Below are 20,745 nucleotides of genomic sequence, written 5' to 3'. Positions count from 1 at the left end.
GATCCCGCCGGCAGACCCGGACGCAGGCCGGCGGGGCGGCTGCGATGTCCGCCCGCACTCACAAGGCCAACCCGCGAGAGTGGGTTGGGGGCGTGAGTGCCAGCTGTTGCCCGGGACCGGATCCCACCGGCAGACCTGGACGCGGGCCGGAGGGACGGCTGTGGCGTCTGACCGCACTCACGCCCCCAACCCACGAGAGCTGAGGAAAGAGAGGGCCCCGCCCCCAGGGGGTCCTGTGGGAGATGCTCCAGGTCAGGGCCACCCAGGAAGGAGGAGCGGCCTGCAGGTGACCCCCACCTACAGGAGTGGCGGGCGCTCACCTGTCTTGGAAAGCCTTTGTCGGGTCTGGGGCACTGGCCAGGTGCCAGTTGGTCCCACTGTCGCCCTGGCTGGCCGGGTGAGTTTAGGACTTGCCGAGGCGGGTGAGCGCTGTTCTTGGAGCCTGGGCCTGAGCCAGGTCTGTGTCCTGTTTGCAGAGCCGCTCCTGGGCCCTGAGTGGGGAGGGGTCCCAGACGACTCTCGATAAAGTTGTCAGGACCACGTCCCAGTGGTGGGGGCCTCGCCCTGCACAGTCCACCACCTGAGCTCAGGCCCCGGGGCCCACACCCCCAATCACCGGCTCGGACACCCCCCATCGATGCATTTTCAATCCAGGAACACCCCGAGCCAGGCCAGGAGGGCTCAGCCACTGCAGGCCGCTTGGCAGCTTCTGGTGGCCCCGGAAACAGTGGAAAAAGTGCCGTGAGCCCGTCTGGGTGCCAGTGTGTGGCCGTGGCGTGGGTGACTGTGACATGTACCCGTGTGTTTATCCGTGTTCCGTGCTGCATGTGCCATTAAATGTGCAATGAAGCACGTGCGGGGCAGAGCGGGAGATCGTGGGGAGCTGGGAGTTCCCTGCCCTGGCCTAATGCCTTGGCCAGAGGCGTTAGGCCTGGGCAGGGGCAGAGCCTGCAACTGTGGGGAGCTGGGAGTCCCCTGCCCAGGCCTGACACCTCTGCCGGAGGCCTCAGGCCTGGGCAAGTGGCAGATCCTGCGATTGGAGGGTGATGGGGGTCAACGCCTGAGGGCTCCCAGTATGTGAGAGGGGGCAGGCTGGGATGAGGAACACTCCCCCTCCCCCACCCAGTGCATGAATTTCGTGCACCGGGCCCCTAGTATATATATATAAAAGGCTAATATGCAAAGTGTCCCCTCGGAAGTTCGATTGAAAGACCAGGAGTTCGATTGCTCACTATGAAGTGCTCTAACCACCAGGAGGTGGTGCGGAGTGCAGGAAGGCCCCAGACAGCAGCTGGAAGGCTCCGATTGGCCCTGATTTCTGGCCAGGCCTAGGGACCTTACTCATGCATGAATTTCATGCACTGGGCATCTAGTATATAAATATATATCATGTATCACACATACACAATATATGTGTATATTCCTCAATGAATACAACCTGCAGTTCATGAATTCCTAGTGATTCCCTGACATTTTATGCAAAATGTTGCATGTATGTTAATCTGTGTATTCTGAGGAGAAAAGATTTCTTCAGAGTCTCCAAGCATCCTAAGTCTTACAATGGGTAAGAACCACTCACTGTATTAGAGTGTTAGGAACTTAAGAATGGATTGCCAATAAGAATTTCTAAGCTATATGATAACGAAGAAAAAAAAAGTAGAAGCCTAAATTGAGGAAATAATTTTTAAGACCTTTGGCTGGTTTATTCAACAGATAAAGGGTTTAGAAAGGTCAAGTTTAAACTGACTTGAGTACATAGAGGCAAAGACTGTCATTTGACAACACTTTCAAGTACAAAATATGCATTACATGTACCCTGGCACCGATCAGCAAGCAGGGTCTCTCTGATCATTAAATTATGACTATGATCACTAATGTGATGCACAGAATGCTACCCATTTCAAAATGAAGGGAGGAGACTAATCTTCTGAGCTGTCACTTGGGACATTTTGTACAAAAATTCACAGTTCATGCCATGATTCACTGCATTCAATACAGTAACAGAAGTGGGTGCTTCCAGAAATGAGAAGGCTCAAAAATTTGGCTAAACAACTTTGAAACAGGGAGGAAAGTTATGAACATTGCTATAGTTAATTAATGATTCTAGGAAATTCGACTAAGTTCTTCTCTCCCTTTCCATTTCCTCTGTAAATAGCAGCCATTCATGTTTGGTTAATTGTGAAAAACCTCTGAGCACAAAATTCCTATTGGGATTTCTTTTCCTGTAATTAATTTTTTGCTGTTTGATGTTAAAGTCCAAACTATAAATTGACAAGAAGCCAGCTGGTACAGTGATGAAATTTGAGACAATACAACTAATGGAAAAAGCCCTAGCTCTGTTAAGCTGAACATTTTGATTAGTAGGTTTGTGTATTTTGTTCCTCTAAAACTCTAACGCATACTAATTTTACCTAGGAATTAATTAAAGTCTATCACAGCTTCCATGCTATGGATGTTATGTAACTATTTGTTGACACCAAATTTATGTATATCTGAGAATAAGGTACAATCCTGATGAGAAAATAAAAAAAAAATAGCTCCATCTCTTCTTTAGTATACTGAAGACTAACTTTTAAAAAGTCCTTATTTCAAAATTAAATGCTTCAGTCTTCCTTAGGTCTATTAGTAAGTACTCAGTCATCAAAGGGTGGGAACATACCATACAATGTTTTTAACTCAGAGCCCACAATCTCCCTATTTAGAAAATAAACTTGCAACTTACTCCCCCATCCTACTTTTGATGCTGATCAATATGGCTCTTGGCAGGGGCCACACTTAATGTTTCTTTTTCATTCTCCACAGCACACTCCAGTGTACTATGCCAAAACAGGGACTCCTTAAGTATTTGTTACGGTTGGATGTTTCCCTGTACAACTGTTAAAGGTCTAATGTCATCTCTTTTGAGGCACAGAAGTAAAAGAGATTGATCAGATCTGTAAGATGAGAGAAAGGGTGGCTGAGGCAGGCACACTCGCTGAGGCAGGCAGAACAAAGTTCAGCAGTGCCACCCGGGATTTATCGTTAAAGTCTAAAACTCCTAGAAGAAAACATAGGCAGTAAACTCTTGGACATTGCTCTTAGTACTATTTTTTTTTTCCTTATATATCCTCCTTGAAAAAGGGAAACTCAACGGGAAAAAACAAAAACAAAAACAAACAAAAAAACAAATTGGATTACATCAAACTGAAAAGTTTTTGCATAGCAAATGAAACAAGCAACAAAAAGAGACCACAACCCACTGAATGGAAGAACATACTTGCCAATGATAATGGGTTAATATTCAACATTTATAAAGACCTATGTAACTCAACACACACACACACACACACACAAAAAAAAAAAAAAAAAAAAAAAAAACCAAAAACAAAAAACAACAACACAACACACCAAAATCCAATTAAAAACTGGACAGAGGATATGAATAGACTCTTCTACAAAGAGGACATGAAAAAATACTCAATGTCACTTATCACCAGAGAAATTGAAATTAAAACCACAAGGAGATATCACCTTATACCTGCCAGAATGACTATCATCAATAAATGAACAAACAACAACTGTTGGCAAAGATTTGGAAAAAAGGGAACCATCTTACACTTTTGGTGATACTGCAAATTGGTGAAGCCACATGCAAACAGTATGGAAGTTTCTCAAAAAATTAAAAATCAAATTACCTTATGACCCAGCAATGCCACTTCTGGGTATATATTTGAAGATATCTAAACACTTATTAGAAAAATATATGCACCCCCAAGTTCACTATAGCATTATTTACAACTAGAGGCACAGTGCATGAGTTCGTGCACAGGAGGCGGGGGGTTAGGGGAAGGGACTGAGGGTGGTTGGCTGCTGGCCCGAGGAGGGAGCCAGCCCTTGTCCCCCTGGGAAAGGGGCTATGTCCGCCACCACCCACCCCCAGTTTCCCATCCCAGCCTGGGCCTGAAGGCCCCAGCGGGGTTGGGAGAGGAGGCAACGGTCGCCGGGCCAGGTGCAGAAGGAACAGAGAATGGACACTGATGCCACCACCAGTGCCCCGCCAGCACATGGTTCCCCGCCGACCCCTCCTTCTTGCCTCAGTGCTGCGCCACCACTGGAGCAGGCGGGTGGCCCCCAGGGAAAGAGAGGACAGGAGCAAGACAAATCCTTGTGTTGAGAGCTGACTTTCAATAGACCACAGTGAGGGAGCTGCTCTGCTATGTATCAAACCCAACCCAGAAACAGGTCATCTATGAATGATTTAGCATCAGGGGTAGATGGGGGCCGGCCAGCCAGGGTGAGGGACCACAGGGGGTTGGCTGTGGGAGTGCACTGACCACCAGGGGTAGCTGCTGCATTGAGTGTCTGCCTCCTGGTGGTCAGTACACATCATAGCAACCAACCAGTTGTTCCGGTCATTTAGTCGTAATGGTCGCTTAGGCATATATATATATATATATATATATATATATATATATATATATATATATTTCCAATAGCCAAGGTATGGAAGCAACCCAAGTGCCCATCAATAAATGAGTGGATAAAGAATTTGTGGTATATATATACAATGGAATATTACTCGGTCATAAAAATGAATGAAATGTTACCATTTGTGATAACATGGATGGACCTAGTCCTAGAAGGTATTATGCAAAGTGAAATAAATTACAGAAAGACAAATAACAGATGATTTCACTTATATATGGAATCTCAATAATAAAATAAATGAACAAACAAAAATAAACAGGCTCATAGATATAGAGAACAAATTAAGGGTTGTCAGGTGGTAGAAGTATTGGGGAGCTGGGGTGAAAAGGTGAATGGATTAAGAAGTACAAATTGGCAGTTACAAAATAGGAACAAGGATGTAAAATATGGCATAGCAAATATAATCAATAATATTGTAATACCTATGTATATGTCATTAGTATCTGTGGGTATTAGATTTATTGGAGTGATCACATTATATAATGTCTAATCCCTGGGTTGTACACCTGAAACTAATTTAATATTGTATGTCAACTGTAACTGAAAAATAAAATAAATAAAATAATATGAATACAGTCTATTATAGCCTCCATGCTATGGGCTTCAGGTAACTATTTGCTGATATTAAGTGCATCTATGTATGCACTTATATACACACATATGCATGTATAAATATGTGTGTGTGTGTGTGTGTATATATATATATATATATATATATATATATATATATATATATATGACAGTCCTACTGTGAATATTGAAAAAGAAAAAAAATAAAGCCTCAATGCCCATTCCTCTAAACTGAAAATTATTTTACAATAAAATGCTTTCATCTCTAGGTTCTCCCATGGAGCCTCCCTCATACACACTTCTCCTATGAAAGGTATAAGTCAAAGATTATTTTCTGAGTTCCATGACTGATTTCATATGCTCAACCATACCACAAGGTTATAAAGTTTAAAACTACTGAAGTGTATTCTGTGTATCAGATAAAATGCTTAATGTACATCACGTTGAACTAAAACCTGAGGTACCATGAGAGATTCAGTCACCAGAGAGGACACTGATGAATAAAAAGAGAGCAACAGCAGTGATGTCTCAGGGTAAAGACAAAGAACTGATAACAGTAGTGTGATAAATGCCTAAATGACTAATTCCCATACCTCTTGATAGCTGAAAAGGCACCAGAAATGGTGCTGAAGGTTAGAGCTGTAGTAGCGAGGCTGGTCGACACCCTCATTCTTCCCTGTTCCCCTCAATCTTCCCCTTGATAAATTATGCACAAAAAGCCTTAAGGCAATAGCCAAATGAGCTCTGGGCAGCCTGGAAAACAATTTTCCACTTGAACTCTGCTTATACCTTGGTAAACGCCTCAGTCCCTTTACTTATCCCCATGACTAGCATTGCTCGGGCAGTAAGTTTCCATTGGCCAGGCACAGGATCATGGATGAAGGAAATACTTAGGTCAAGGTTGTCCAGACAAACAAACAAACAAACAGAAACACTTTTAACTAGCAATGCCCATAAATACAAAATCAAATTAACTTGATATTATATATAGATTTGGTAGCATAAATGTAGACACACTTATAAACCAGTCTTATTTTAAAAACTAAAGAATTAGGGCCCTGGTCAAGCAGCCCAGTTGGTTAGAGCATGTTGTCCCCATATGCCGAGGTTGGGGGGTTTGATCTCTGGTCAGGGCACATAAAAGAATCAACCAATGAGTGCATAAACAAATGGAACAACAAATCAATGTCTCTCTCTCTCTCTTCCTCAACTCAATAAAAAATTATTTTTAATAAAAAAAGAATTACTAAAGAATTAGCATTATTATATTTAAGAAAAATTATGCATCTCTTATTTAAATCAAGAAAATGAAAAAGCATCCTATGTAATAAAACCCTAATATGCAAATTGACGAAACAGTGGAACAACCTGCGGAACTACTGGACGCTATGATGTGCACTGACCACCAGGAGGCAGATGCTCAATGCAGGAGCTGCCCCCTGGTGATCAGTGTGCTCCCACAGAGGGAGCGCTGCTCAGCCAGAAGCCAGGCAAATGGCTGGCTAGCGCAACGGCGGTGGCAGGAGCTTCTCCCACCTCTTCTGTAGGTGGATAGTAAGGAGTGAGGGGTCCCGGACTGCAAGAGCCTGGGACTGCGAGAGGGATGTCTGACTGCTGGCTTAGGCCCGATCCCAGGGGATCGGGTCTAAGCCGGTAGAGGGACATACCCCCAAGGTTCCTGGACTGCGAGAGTGAGAGGGCACAGGCTGGGCTGAGGGATCCCCCCCACCCGTGACTGAATTTCGTGCACTGGGCCTCTAGTTTTAAATAAAGGACATGGAAAGTAATCATAAAACTATATTAAAATAATAAAAGCAATAGTAATTTCTCGAGAGCACACAATATACATGGATTTTTGTGTTGGAATTTTAGCATTTATTTCAAATAATAATAACAAAAACCCTTCAATATAGGAGGGGAAATTATTCCCACTTTCAGATAATAGATCAGAAAGGTAATACAACTTTCTAAGGTCGTGTAGGTATAAAATATCAAGGTTATTCAACTTGGATCTATCTGTGTTCTTTCCATTGTCCCGGGCACTAGGTACTGAATTTGAACAACATTAGTGGGAAGTATATTATGAATGCACAGGCATTAGGGAAGATAATAAAGGAGCTATAAAAAGACCTATAAGGGTATGTTTCCAATTCCACTGTCAAGTGTACAAATGAATATTTATTACTGACCCATGTTCTCTTTATATCATGCATGTTCTGCTAATGTTACTGTCATTCTTCATGTTATAGCTGCTCAGACTCCATGAGGCCTTTTTAACCTCCTGCAGCTTGTACTTCCACTCGCACTTAGATACATTTTTTTTCTCTTATTAAAGCAATTAAATAGTCCAGTTTATATGTGTTTCTTTTCTTTTTGCCTGTCTCTTTATTAGTCTGGGGATAGACACCCTATATTTTCATCTATTATCCCTATTTCTCAATGGAATAGCAGGCATATACTACATGCTCAATAATTTACTAAATAAACGTTGGAAGAAAAAATGAAGAAAGAAGAAAATTATGTCTTGTATCCTTAGTAGGCTACATGGTGCTCATGGGAAGTTCTACCTTGTTTTTTGTATACCCAGTTTGAAGCATAGGGACTAAGATAAAGTGTCTAAATATTTCCTTTCTGAGTGAAAAATTGGTTGTCTGAAGGCCATACAAAAACAGACAAAAATGCCATGGGGTAGAAAGGGGATGGATAAAAAGAAGTATATGCCCAACAGCAGGGAGAAGATGCCAATCAGAAGAGTAGATAACGTGCTTCAGGTTTCTCTTCCGCAGAGTCCTGGATGCCTCCTTGGGTGTTTTCCTATCCTAAATGCCATGCCAATAGGAGGCAGAATTTCAAATAGTTCCTGTCCCTATGTGTACTTTGACTTCCAGGCCATTTTCGGCCCAGTTTTTATTTAAAATAAGTAATAAAAGTATAATAAAACCAAGGGTAAAACAATGAACAAAACAAATAAGACAGAGTTGAAAATGGGTATTATTTTTATGCAAACACATTTTATAAAGAACTAGATATTGTGGACAAGAAAAGGGCCACATACTAAACCTGACAAGACCAGAGGAGGCCTGCATGGCGGCTTTACAAACTCATAGACCTAAAGTAACCACACAGGATGGTCTGAAATTAAAACTTCCTAACTGAAGGTGAGCCATGGCCGTAGTCATGCCCTAGGCCAGTGGTCTGCAAACTCTTTAGTCAACAGAGCCAAATATCAACAGTACAATGATTGAAATTTCTTTTGAGAGCCAAATTTTTTAAACTTAAACTATATAGGTAGGTACAATGTTATTAACTTAATTAGGGTACTCCTAAGGCTTAGGAAGAGCCACACTCAAGGGCCGAAGAGCCACATGTGGCTCGCGAGCCGCAGTTTGCCGACCACGGCCCTAGGCCCATATCTTCCCTGACAAAGGTCAATCGTTACCTTAGCTGAGCCTGTCTATTGTCTTTTTGCCTCTATGATGACACACCTTTAGAATGCCAGAGTAAATTCCTGCAAGTAAATGTTGATGCAAGGAATGTCCCAACCTAGTAGAGATAGTTTATGTTTATTTAAGAAAACTGACAATTGCCAGGAAGCAAAATCTCACATGATTGAGGAAATGCTCTGTAAAAAGTTAGTTTTACCACTTATTTTATACATCAAAATCAAAGGAGAGGACAATGGGTTTACATGAACTCCATCAGTGACAGAACAGGAAGGTGGGAGAAAGTAAAGCGGGGGAATCTCTGGGATTGGATAAAAAGTAAAACAGACACATACTTCTTTTACATTGTTCGGTGTAGGACAGTTAATGCCCTCTCGCAATCCAGGACCCCTCAGGGGATATCAGGGAGCCGATTTCAGCCCGATCCCCACAGGACAGACCGAGGGACTCCACTGGTGCACGAATCTGTGCACCAGGCCTCTAGTATTATAATAAAGATTAACAATTCTTGCCCTTGCGGGATGGCTCAGTAAGTTGGAGCATCATCACATATACCAAAAGATTGTGGGTTCTATTCCCAGTCAGGGCACATACTTAGGTTGTGGGTTTGATCCCTGGTCTAGGTGTGTATCGGAGGTATCCAATCCATTTCTCTCTCACATCAATGTTTCTCTCTCTCTCTCTCTCTCTCTCTCTCTCTCTCTCTCTCTCTCTCAAAATCAATAAAAAAGATTTTCTTGGGTAAAGATTAAAGAAAAAAAGATTAACAATCTTCCTTAATAAGTTATTCTTGAGTGCTCAGCACAGATATTTAGAAGGGAAGCATGTAACTATAGGAAATAAGATTGGAAAGAAAACTTTCACTTTCATCCTCTGTGTTCCATCACTGCCATCAGTTAACCCAGTCCTGGTATGATTCCCAGGCTACATGCATGCTTCTGTAAGAATCCCAGGCTCTTTCAAGGCACAGTCTGCTACAGCTTTTCTAGGTTTCTATCTCTCACGGCCTTTCTTCTATAGTCAGCAACTCTAAGTTCCCCATAGAGACTTTATCTGATTATAACTTGATCAAAGAACCAGCTTCAGTGTGCCCTTGAATGATGCTTCCATCCTTCCAAGTTCCCTGCAACAGCGAGTTAGCTGTGTCTGCCTCCCTGCTGCCAGCTCCTGCCTCCTCTCAGGCCACTGGTGCCAAAGAAATGAGAAAAAACTCGCAGAGCAGCATGATGGCTTGTAGGAAACACTATGAACCTTTTCCCCAACAAAAGAGGTTCTCAAGTGTTTGTACTTGCCTGCTCCGGTGTCTCCTTTTGCTCTGGGCAATACTGATTTTGAATTTTAAAACAGTGTATGAAGAGGTTACTAGTATGAATTAGCCTATCAACTGACTTTGATGGCAATTAAAAAAGAGGATTCAAAAATCACATAAACATTTAATGTCTTTAAAATAATGCATTTCAAGTGTCATACAAAATCTCCTCCAGAGGTTTGATGTAACTAACCGCCACCACCCTCCTCCGTGTAGGTACACCCTAAATCCTCCTCAGGTTAGATCACTCTCTGTGCTTCCATAAGAGTTAAAATTCTAAATGAGAGAAACAGTTTGGTAAAGAAAAGAACACAAAAATGAAGTGATACAATTTGAAATTTTATCAATTTTATCTTTAATTTTTGTCATATACAACCACTTCTTTAAAATATGCCATTTGGAAATGCTCATCACTATTATTTATCCCTGGATAGGTACAGTTTCTTTGCTCTCCTTCGAGCTTCATATTGGGAAATACATAGACCTTGCTTCAATCAAACCAAAAGTCACATAGTAATATGATCATGGCCCAACTTTCCTGCTTCTATATCATCTCTCCAGGTAGTCCTTGACTTGTAAAGCCTATTTTTGTCTCCAGAAATCTTGTCCATTCTTCAACAACCAGCTTAAATATCATCTCCTATGTCAGACATATCTTTCTTTCAGTCTCAGAAACTTACATTTTCAGCTAGATGCATTGCCTTAAAAAGAGGGACACATCTCCTAACCTCCCTCTATGACTCTGCATCTAAGCTTTGTTCAGTGAAATGCTAGCAGAATTATGGGAAGTTTCTTTCAAGAGCTGACTCAAAAGGAAGATATGCACCTTGTGTTCCTCTTCCTTCCTCTTGTGCTGAGAGGATTGGCACTTTGATCCTGACTATGTCATAAGGGCAGCATTTCAGTATTGTCCCTTTTACTTTATATAGTGAAAAATTTTATATAAGTAAATACTCAATTAAGTAAATTTAATTTAATTGTATAAAAAGTAAGGGTAGGATAAATTTCTATGTAAACTTCCATTCTTCAGATTAGAACATATATGCATAGCACAGAGTGAAATAGTATGAAATGTGGTACTATCATAGAACAAATCTCTTAGTTAATCTAAAGTGAACATGATATATTAAGTTTTAAATAGTACAAAGAAAGCTATTCAGAAATGCTATAGCTTGACTAAAGAGTAAAGGAATAGTCAAGAGACTCTAATTACACTAAAACAAGATTAAAACAACCATTCAGAATTATGGCACAATAGTTACCTGGTTCCCTCACAAACTGGTACATGAATGTATAAAACAGATTTGTCAAAGCTGTACCCAAACTAATTGAAACTTTACAAAGAATCATTAAATGTGTCAGCTATTTGTGGGGGGAAAAAAGAAACTTTTAACATTCCAAGTGACAGATGTCAAGACTCACAAATATCTAAATATTCCTCACTTGGCAGACATTCTAAACCAGCATCCAAGAATACATACATATTTACTTTAAAATATTTCTGGGATCCATTAAACAAGAGAAAACACTTTCTAGGCATTGTGGGAGCACAGAATGGAAACATATTAAGGATGTAACTCTACTAACTGACATATAATTTATTTTATAGAAATTTAAAAAATAGGCAAAACTATGTGTCATATAGTGGAAGAAGAATGGAATGTAGATACAAAAGATATGAATTTTAGGACTCAGTTTGTCACTTACAATATGTAACCGCAAGCTACATATTTGTAATATAGTAAGAACTTACATTTATCTAACACTTGTTACATGAATTCACCATTGCAAACTCATAATATCACTAAATATTTTAATTCTTACACGTGACCAGTAAAATAGGTATTGTAACTTCCATTTCTCAGATGATGAAGGTGAGGCACAGATAGATTAAGTAATGTGCCAAAGATGATACAATTAGGAAGTAAAGCTACCAGGATCGGAACCTAGGCAGATAGTCTGAAAAACTGAACTCTTACCCACTGTGTTACACTGTCTCAAAATGAAAATTATAATAAGGATGCTAACTTTGTACATTGGTTGCAGTAAGAGAAATTACGCAGGCAGAAATGCTTTATTGTAAATTTTAAAAGCCTCAACAAATTAAATACACAGAAAAAAATGTGGGAAGGTAAATGAAAAAAAGGAAATGAAAAATAAGGATGCTATGACGTGGCTATTGGCTAAATGTTAAGAAAAATGAAAAGCAAGGAGCCATTGAAATGACTCAAAGTCAGACTTTGATAACTGGAACAGAGATGACAAAAACAATACTTTTGAAAGAGCATCACGATTTGCAGGGAGAATGATTTCCGTTTTGGATTCAGTGACTCTGAGGAGTCAGCAAGATTCCACGGAGATCTCAGGCAAGCAACTTCAAAGTTTATGTTTGTTATTTAGAGCAAAAGGTTGGATTGTGAGGTGTCAATTTGAGAATTATCTACACTAGAGAGATGGCCAAAGTCTACAAGTAGACTAGCTTTCTGAGAAAGAAAGAGTAGGGAAGGAAGAGAGGGGCCCGGGACAGCCCCTGAGGAAACATGCACACTGCAGGAGAAACAGGAGGAAAGGGAGGGAGGAAAGGGAGCCTGTGAAGGACTCAGGAGAATCAGCATTGCTAGAACAAAGAAGGGAGGGAAGGAACACAGGAGGAGGGTCAAACCGAACCAGGTGATCAGGAGAGGCCCGGAGTGGGTGCAGAGGCCTGCTGGTCAATGCTGGCCTTTGGAAACCAGAGCTTTCCGACTGCAGAGAGGGCAGCAGGAACCTCCTAGGGTTTGAGCGGTGACTAGAGTATGAGAAAGCAGGTTAGCACATAATTGCACAAATGAAGTTTAACAAAATACAGTAATTGGCTTCACAGGTTAGTAAACTGTTGAGCGATGTGTAAAATGTGCATTCTGGCAATGTTTTAAAATTGTTAAATATTTTTTCAGATTCATTTCCTAGTAACTTTATTATAATTATCAAAATAATTAAAGCATAGGTGTATCAAAATCATGGTGAAAAGAACTATCTCCAGTCCAATGATTACTGTTGATATTGCATGTTTAACCACACAATAAAAGGAGACATTTATGTTTTATTTAACAACAATTTCAAAACAAAACAGCTTAGATATCACTAGCATATATCAGCAGTTTGCAGAAGAAATACTGTTTGGTATAAAGTATTTTATGCTAAGGGTCAGAAAACAGCAATTTTTTTGCTAATAATTATATCTGCTTCTTCCAAACAATCTTTTCAAGAAAAAACAAGATACCACTTATGAAAATATTCCTGACTCATAAGGAAACAAGGATTTTGAGTATCCAAGATTACAAAGATAAAAGCTATGATTTCAGGAAACAAAACTCTATACAAATGAATTTCAATAAATTAAATGCTAATGTGGATGATTATATTTTTAATACAATAAAATAATTTTCATAATATGAATACTGTAATATAGAAATATTGGAACTTTTTCCAATTTAAACATGTGGCCTTAAAGTCAACAGATTAAAAATGAATGAATATCTTTGCCTTTTACTGGAAAAATGAAGGGTGTCCATAGGAAGAAAATGAGAATGTAAAAATTTCAGCTCTTAATCTTAAGCGGTCCAGCCTCTGATGTTATATTTGCTCAGGCAACTCTTGCCCTCATTTACACGAGGACAGCATATATTGGCAAGGGAAGGAGAAATAAAGCGAAGAAGTATGAAAGAACTAAGTTGGAAGTAGGCTGGCGGTCTCAGAAGACTGTTTTTCATTTTCAAAACATTTAAAAGTTAAGTCTATTCATTTTTAGCTACTTGAGAAATCTTTTCCAAGAGAAGAACTCTCATCAATGCCACTGTTAGGAAGAATATGAGGCCAGAGAATTTGCTTTATTTTACCGAATAGAACAGTTATTTAGTTACACAGAAATGGTTGAGCCAGGATGAAAATCTTATCTGTCTATCCTCAAAGTAGCACCTACACATCAAACCAGAAACTGAAATAATAATCCCTGAGATACTATTTTGAGATAGAATCTAGAGTGCAACACCTGAGTAGAAGATCCAGAAGTGACAATGAATGACAGTGTTTTTCTCAATCTTTTTGTCATTATGCCCCCTCCCCCCACCCCCGCACCCACCCTGCCACCTACTCCACACACATCTGGAGCCTTTTTTAGACTATTTTTCTTAATTGCTTCCACTCCATGAAATTTAAATACTAAGGCCCTGCTATATAGGAGTTTATATGCTGTCATGCTCTGCAGAGCAGCAAGTAGGTTAAATCTTTGTTTGTGTTTTGCCCTCCCTTAACAATCTATTTTCACTCCAACTGGTGGTGATATCACCCCCATTGACAATGAATGAATAAGGCAAGATTAGAAACCATGAAGATATGCACACTGCTGATGCACACATTTTGCTCTATGTATAGAATGCACATGCTTTCTGCATAGCGTTCGTCAAGTAATGGTTTGACTGCACATCTTCAAAGAGTATATAAAGGGAGCCTACCTGGTCCATCACTGCCCTGTGCCCCGGATTTAGTTCCCATCATGCTCTCTTTAGGAGCTATCAGAGAAGTCTGACTCCAGAAATATTGGGATTTACTAATAAATATCCTAACAATAACTCCTTTCCAACTTTGCAAGCAAAAGAACATATTTGACTATTTTTATTTATTTTGCTAATATTTATTTGGCCTCATTTATAGGAGACCCCATATGCAAACAGAATTTAAAAATCTCCTAATTAAAAGAGAGAAAGAGAAAAAAGATAGGGCTTTCCTTTAGTTCACATAGCATTCAGAAGATTCTTGCTTTAATAAATAAAATGCCTTTTAAAAAGTCAATAAATGGATTTTTAAAAACGTTCAAGGATTGTAAATGTTTATTTGTTCAACATGTAATAATAAGTTCTTGTGTCATACTATTATTTTAAAGCCATAATAGGCATAAAATAAGCTGATCTTTTAAAAAATATTTTAAGTGCACAGCATTTTTACATTATAATAAAGAAAAATGAAAGAAAACATAGAATGTGAAATGAATTGCTAACCACATAATGAATATTTTTTATTAAACTATAAAAAATATTAAAATGATCCAAAATATCAGAATGTTTTCTTGTCTGTGGAAAAATATTATTAAGGCTCACTACAGTGGTGGAAGGAGAGACTATAAAAATAACTCAGTAAAAAAACTTCATAATACATTTACTACCCACCTGATCTATTCGTTATCAAGTGCAACATGAAATTTTGTCTCATGACCCATATATAATGAGGCATAAGGTACATATGATTAAACTATTGAAAAAGGTGGCTCATCTCAGTTTTCAAACTTTTATTTCTGTCATTTCATCTTTTCATCTCCAAATGGTCATTTCAGCACATGGCACAATGAAAATTCTGAATGACGATGGTTTTGTGTGTGTTGGTGACTCTCAAACAGCTATGATTTGTTTTTATTAAAAGTAATCCATAAGGGCGCAGTCGACATGGCTCAGTGGTTGAGCGTCGACCTATGAACAGGAAAGAGGACACTGCTGGATTCCTGGTCAGGGTACATGAAAGGTTGTGGGCTTGATCCCCAGTGAGGGACATGCAGGACAAAGTTAATCAATGATTCTCTCATCATTGATGTTTCTATCTCTCTCCCCCACTCGCTTCCTCTCTGAAATCAATAAATTAAAAAACAAAACAAATAAACAAAAAGTAATCTATAAGGTTCAATTAGAATATGGTGTTCAAACAAGTTGCAAAGCTAGTTTTGGGTTATTTCTCCCAAACTATAAAATTTCTGAATCAAAACTGAAAGTTGACTTATATTTTATAATTTTTCTTTCACCAGGTAGTGTAAGCTTTTAAATTAACTGTCAATAGATTTTCTAAATGTATTTTAACAGGAGATAAACATTGTGCTATAGGCATTTCATTAGATTCCTTGTTTGTTTATTTTGATATTTAGATTCAGTGTTGATATGTACTTATTGCCATTTTATTGTTTCCATTATCTTTTTTTGCTTTTTCCTCTTCTTTTTACTTATTTCTCTTGATGCTTTCAAGATGCTCTCTGTCTTTGCCCTTTGGCATTTTGATTATGATGTGTCTTGGTGTGGGTCTCTTTGGGTTCCTCTAGTTTGAGACTCTCTGTGCTTCTTGGACTTACAAGTCTATTTCTTTCACCAGGTAGGAGAAGTCTTTTGTCATTATTTCTTCAAATAGATTTTCAATATCTTGCTTTCTCTTCTCCTTCTGACACTCCCATAATGTAAATGGTGGTATGCTTGAAGTTTTCCCAGAGACTCCTTACACTATCTTCATATTTTTGGATTCTTTTTTCTTTTTGCACTTTTAATTGGATGAATTTTGCTCCCTCATATTCCAAATTGTTGATTTGATTCTCATAATCCTCTACTCTACTATTGAATCCCTGTAAATTATTCCTTATTTCAGTTAGTGTATGCTTAATTCCTGACTGGTCCTTTATCATGTCTTTGAAATTTACTAAGATCCTTGAAAGTCTCACTAAGTCCCTTGAGCAACCTTATGACCATTGTTTTGAACTTTGTATCTAGTAGTTTGCTTGCTTCCATTCGAGATAAAAATCTTTCTGGAGATTTCCTCTGTTCTTCCATTTATGATATGTTTCTTTGTCTCCACATTTTTGCTGCTTCCCTGTGTTTGTTTCTATATATTATTAGGTAGAGCTACTATGTCTCTTTGAAATGGTAGAGTGGCTTTGCATAGTAGGTGTCCCGTAGGGTCCAGTGGCTCAGCCTCCCCAGTCACCTGAGCTGGGCACTCTAGAAGTCCCTTGTGTGGGCTATGTGGCCTGTCTTGTAGTTAGGCTTTTATTGCTGTTAGCCTCACTTGGAGGAGTTGATCTCCAGGCCAACTGGCTGTGAGGACCAGCTGTGACTACAGTGGAAGAGCTGCTGTGCAGGAGACAACTCTGTGGAGCAGGAGTTGCTCCAGTTGGGGCTTTGGTACTGAGTCTGCTCCTTGAGTGTGTGAAGAGGTAATGACTCGGGTAATGATCAAAAGTTTAGAGCAGAGAAATTTATCTTCTAAATTTGTTGTCTCTTGTTGGCAAGTTGCTCAAGTAAAAGATTGTCAGAGCAGAGTATTTGAGTTTAGAGAACTCACTGCTACATTCCAAGAGATGACAGCCATATAGCTCACCAGCTATGGCAAAACATAATAAATCACATTTGCATCCTACAGTTATAAGGATCTTTATAGCATGCTTGAATAACATTGGAAGAGACAGCCATTCAGCCTTTGAGACAAAGTAAACTAATCAATTCTTTGTGGAAGAAAGATCTGAGGTTTTCTTGGTAACCTCTGGAAACCTATGGAAAATTCTATGGGGTGTAAGTCAAATAACAAGTCTTACTACATAGTAAAACTAGAGAGGAGAAAATTAGTGAAGGTGAGAAAAGATTCAGGAGCCTAACACCACAGCAGAAATATCTTGAAGTATAGAGAAAACTCCTGCTATGGGACAGGTGGGGGAGAGGAGATGCTGCAAATGCTATTCATTTACTGGCATCTCATTTAGGCAGTTTCCACCAGTAAGACATGATTATGACTCAGGTGGTTCTCCGGGATTGAATCAAGACTTAAATGAAGGTGTAACATTACATTGGGAATTCAGAGCTAGGGATAATGTTCATTGCATATGAATTGATCTTTATTCACACCTCCTAGGGCAGCATCCCATTTTTCCCCCCTTCCTTAAGGAGATGAACAACTTGATAAAGGATCCTGGAACCTGTTGACTTTCCAAGTTTAAGAGAATCTTTTGTGGGGCACTGAACAACATAGTTAGAAAATGAGGCTTTGGGGTTCTTCTAAAATGCTAGGTAATAAAGTACTAAACAGGGTTTGATAAAATTTCTATATCTCTAAGTAATGTTAGAGTACACATTACCTCCATTCTGCAAACTAAACCATGTACAACTCAACACTGGAGCTAGAATGATTTATATACAACTAGAGGCCTGGTGCACGAACTCGTGCACAGTTGGGGTCCCCGGGGGGTTGGGGGGATGTGACTGACCCTCCGGGTGGGCGGTGGGATGCCCTTGCATCCCAGGATCCAGATCTGTCCCACTGACTTTCGCGCTGGTTGTCGGGAGCCAACTGGTGGCAACTTTTATATTGTTTCTTCCTTGCAGAGCATCTAGGGAAGGGAAGTGGCAGTGATGCCTGAGGCTGACTTTCAGGAGGCCGCTAGGGCTGTCAGGATCTTGCAAGCGGTGCTGGTCCTTCGGTGCCTGGCCATTCTTCTCCAGAGACTGGACTGAAGGAGTGAGTGTCTGCTGCTGGGCTGGTGGGCCTCCGGGACAGGTCTCAGGTGAGCGGTGCCCCCTCTATAAAGGGGAATGACCACCAGGGGGCAGCTCCTGCATTGAGCATCTGCTCCCTGGTGGTCAGTGCGCATCATAGCAACCAGTTGTTCCGGTCATTAGTTTGCTTAGGCATATATAAATATATATATGTACAATATCCATCTAATCCAGGGCTATGTAGATAGTGTGTGTGTGTGTGTGTGTGTGTGTGTGTGTGTGTGTGTGTGTACTGGTAGTAGTAGTAGTAGTCGAAGAGAAAAAAATTCACTTATTAATTTTAGAAGCAACTGTGCTCTTTTCACTGAGACTTATTCTAAGACCCAGGTCCACTTTGTGGGTTTGTTATATTAGGAAATTTGGTACAAAGCCTCTAAGTTAGAATGTCTATTTCTGATTATCTCACCTTGAAGAGATAGAGGTGAAAAGAAAATCAGGTGGTTTCCTGTGCATGAAAATTTTATTTCTTTATGATGATACACCTTCTTCAGGAGGAAGATTAGTGACCTAGATGGTAGGTTTTAGTTTAAAATCCACACATAACACATGAGGGATAACACTGAACTGGTTAGCATGCCCTGCACAGAAAGACAATTTTATTTTCCCCGCAAGTCTCTCTAATAAAAACAAGTGATTGAATCAGGAGTAATAATTAATATCTCCACTTTTCTGACAGGGTTTTATAGAAATAAATCAAAGAGAGAATGGTTCATTTTTCTGGTGTAAAAGGCTTTGAGACAAGGGACCAGAGCGCAGCAGACCTTGCTCAGATGGATGCTGACTCGGAAGCTGCACTGGGTCTCATCCTACTGCTTCAAATCTTTCTTTGGAAATTCAGTAGGAGGTCAGCCAGGTGAAGAGCAGTTCAGGAATCATTGCCTCCACCTCCACTGACAACCACACATATCCCAAAGAAGAAAGCAGGGGCGATACAAGTACCTTACCCTGAGACTGAGGCTTAAAGAATTAAGGACAGAGAGGTTCAGTTGCTTCTCTTTGCTTCTCAACATCCACATTATTAGTAAAGCACTTTTCTATTTGGAAAGGGTCTGATAATTTTCAATTTGGACAATGTGAGAGAAAAATGTGGATGGGTTACATCAGAAACATTCTCCAATAGGTTAAGCTGAAGTTTCTCTAATGTGACACTTCTTGCAGGTTATAATCATTAGCAAGGATTTGGAGGCCCTTTTGTGAAAATTAACCTGGCAGAGAGGACATTCCCAGTTCTGAGGAGAGTATCTAAAGCACGAGGGGAGAGGCACGGGAGGTTCCAGCAGCTTGCACTTAGTGCTTTCAGCACAGTTGGGATCTGTTTCTCGTCCAGACCTTCATTTCACCAGTTCCCTCCATCCGTGGGTCTCTATGTTGAAACTCCATGAATTAAAATCTCTTGGTGGATTTTGTCAAATGCTTTTCCTGCATCAGTTGATATGATTATGTGATTTTTGTCTCTCAATGTGTTTATGTGATGTATAATGTTTATTGATTTGCGGATATTGTACCAGCCTTGCATCCGTGGAATAAATCCCATTTGGTCATGGTGTATGATCTTTCTAATGTAACGCTGGATCCGATTTGCTAGAATTTTGTGGAGGATTTTAGCATCTATGTTCATGAGGGACATTGGCCTGTAATTCTCTTTCTTTGTGGTGTCTTTATCTGGTTTTGGTATTAGGGTAATGCTGGCTTTATAGAAAGAGCTTGGAAATGTGCTTTCCTCTTGAATTTTTTTTTTTTTTTTTTTTTTTTTTTTTTTTTTTTTTTAGTAGTATGAGGAGGATAGCTTTTAGTTCTTCTTTGAATGTTTGGTAGAATTCCCCTGTAAAAACATCCGGACCAGGGCTTTTGTTTGCTGGAAGTTTTTGATTACTGCTTCAATTTCATCAGTACTTATTGGCCTATTCAGGTTTTTTTGATTCTTCCTGATTGCGTTTTAGAAGATTGTATTTTTCTAGGAATATGTTCATTTTGTCTAGATTGTCCAGTTTGTTGGAGTAGAGTTGTTCGTAGTTTTTTCTTACAATCATTTGTATATCTGTGTGGTCCGTTGTTACTTCACCTCTTTCATTTCTGATTTTGTTTATTTGGGTCCTTTCTCTTTGTTTCTTGGTGAGCCTGGCTAGCGGCTCGTCAATCTTGTTTACGTTTTCAAAGAACCAGCTCTTGGTTTCATTGATCTTTTGTATTTTCTTTTGTTTGTTTCTATGTCATTTTTTTTGAATTGTTGTGTTTTCATTGGCATTTGTTTCCAGGTTGATTTTTATTTCTTCTTTGATCTCTTTGGTAACCCAATCACTGTGTAATAGCATGCTATTAAGCCTCCAAGTGTTTGATTTTTGTTTTTGTTTTTATTGTAGTTGATTTAAAATCCAACACCCTTTCTCCATAAAAACTCTTAGCAAAGTGGGACTAGAGCAGCCGTGGGCAAACTACGGCCCACGGGCCAGACCCGGCCCGTTTGAAATGAATAAAACTAAAAAAAAAAAAGACCGTACCCTTTTATGTAATGATGTTTACTTTGAATTTATATTAGTTCACACAAACACTCCATCCATGCTTTTGTTCCGGCCCTCCGGTCCAGTTTAAGAACCCATTGTGACCTTCGAGTCAAAAAGTTTGC

The 20,745-nt window shown here is 39.7% G+C and overlaps 1 protein-coding gene across 1 annotated transcript in view; it reads right to left on the bottom strand.

Moving 5' to 3' along the window:
- GBE1 (1,4-alpha-glucan branching enzyme 1) overlaps nucleotides 1-20,745 on the bottom strand; it is a 358,778-nt gene that overhangs the window by 61,846 nt on the left and 276,187 nt on the right. The window lies entirely within an intron of this gene.

This window comes from Myotis daubentonii, chromosome 3 (assembly GCF_963259705.1).
Source record: "Myotis daubentonii chromosome 3, mMyoDau2.1, whole genome shotgun sequence".
In the NCBI taxonomy this organism is placed as follows: Eukaryota; Metazoa; Chordata; class Mammalia; order Chiroptera; family Vespertilionidae; genus Myotis; species Myotis daubentonii.
This window is presented reverse-complemented; position numbering and strand designations above follow the sequence as displayed.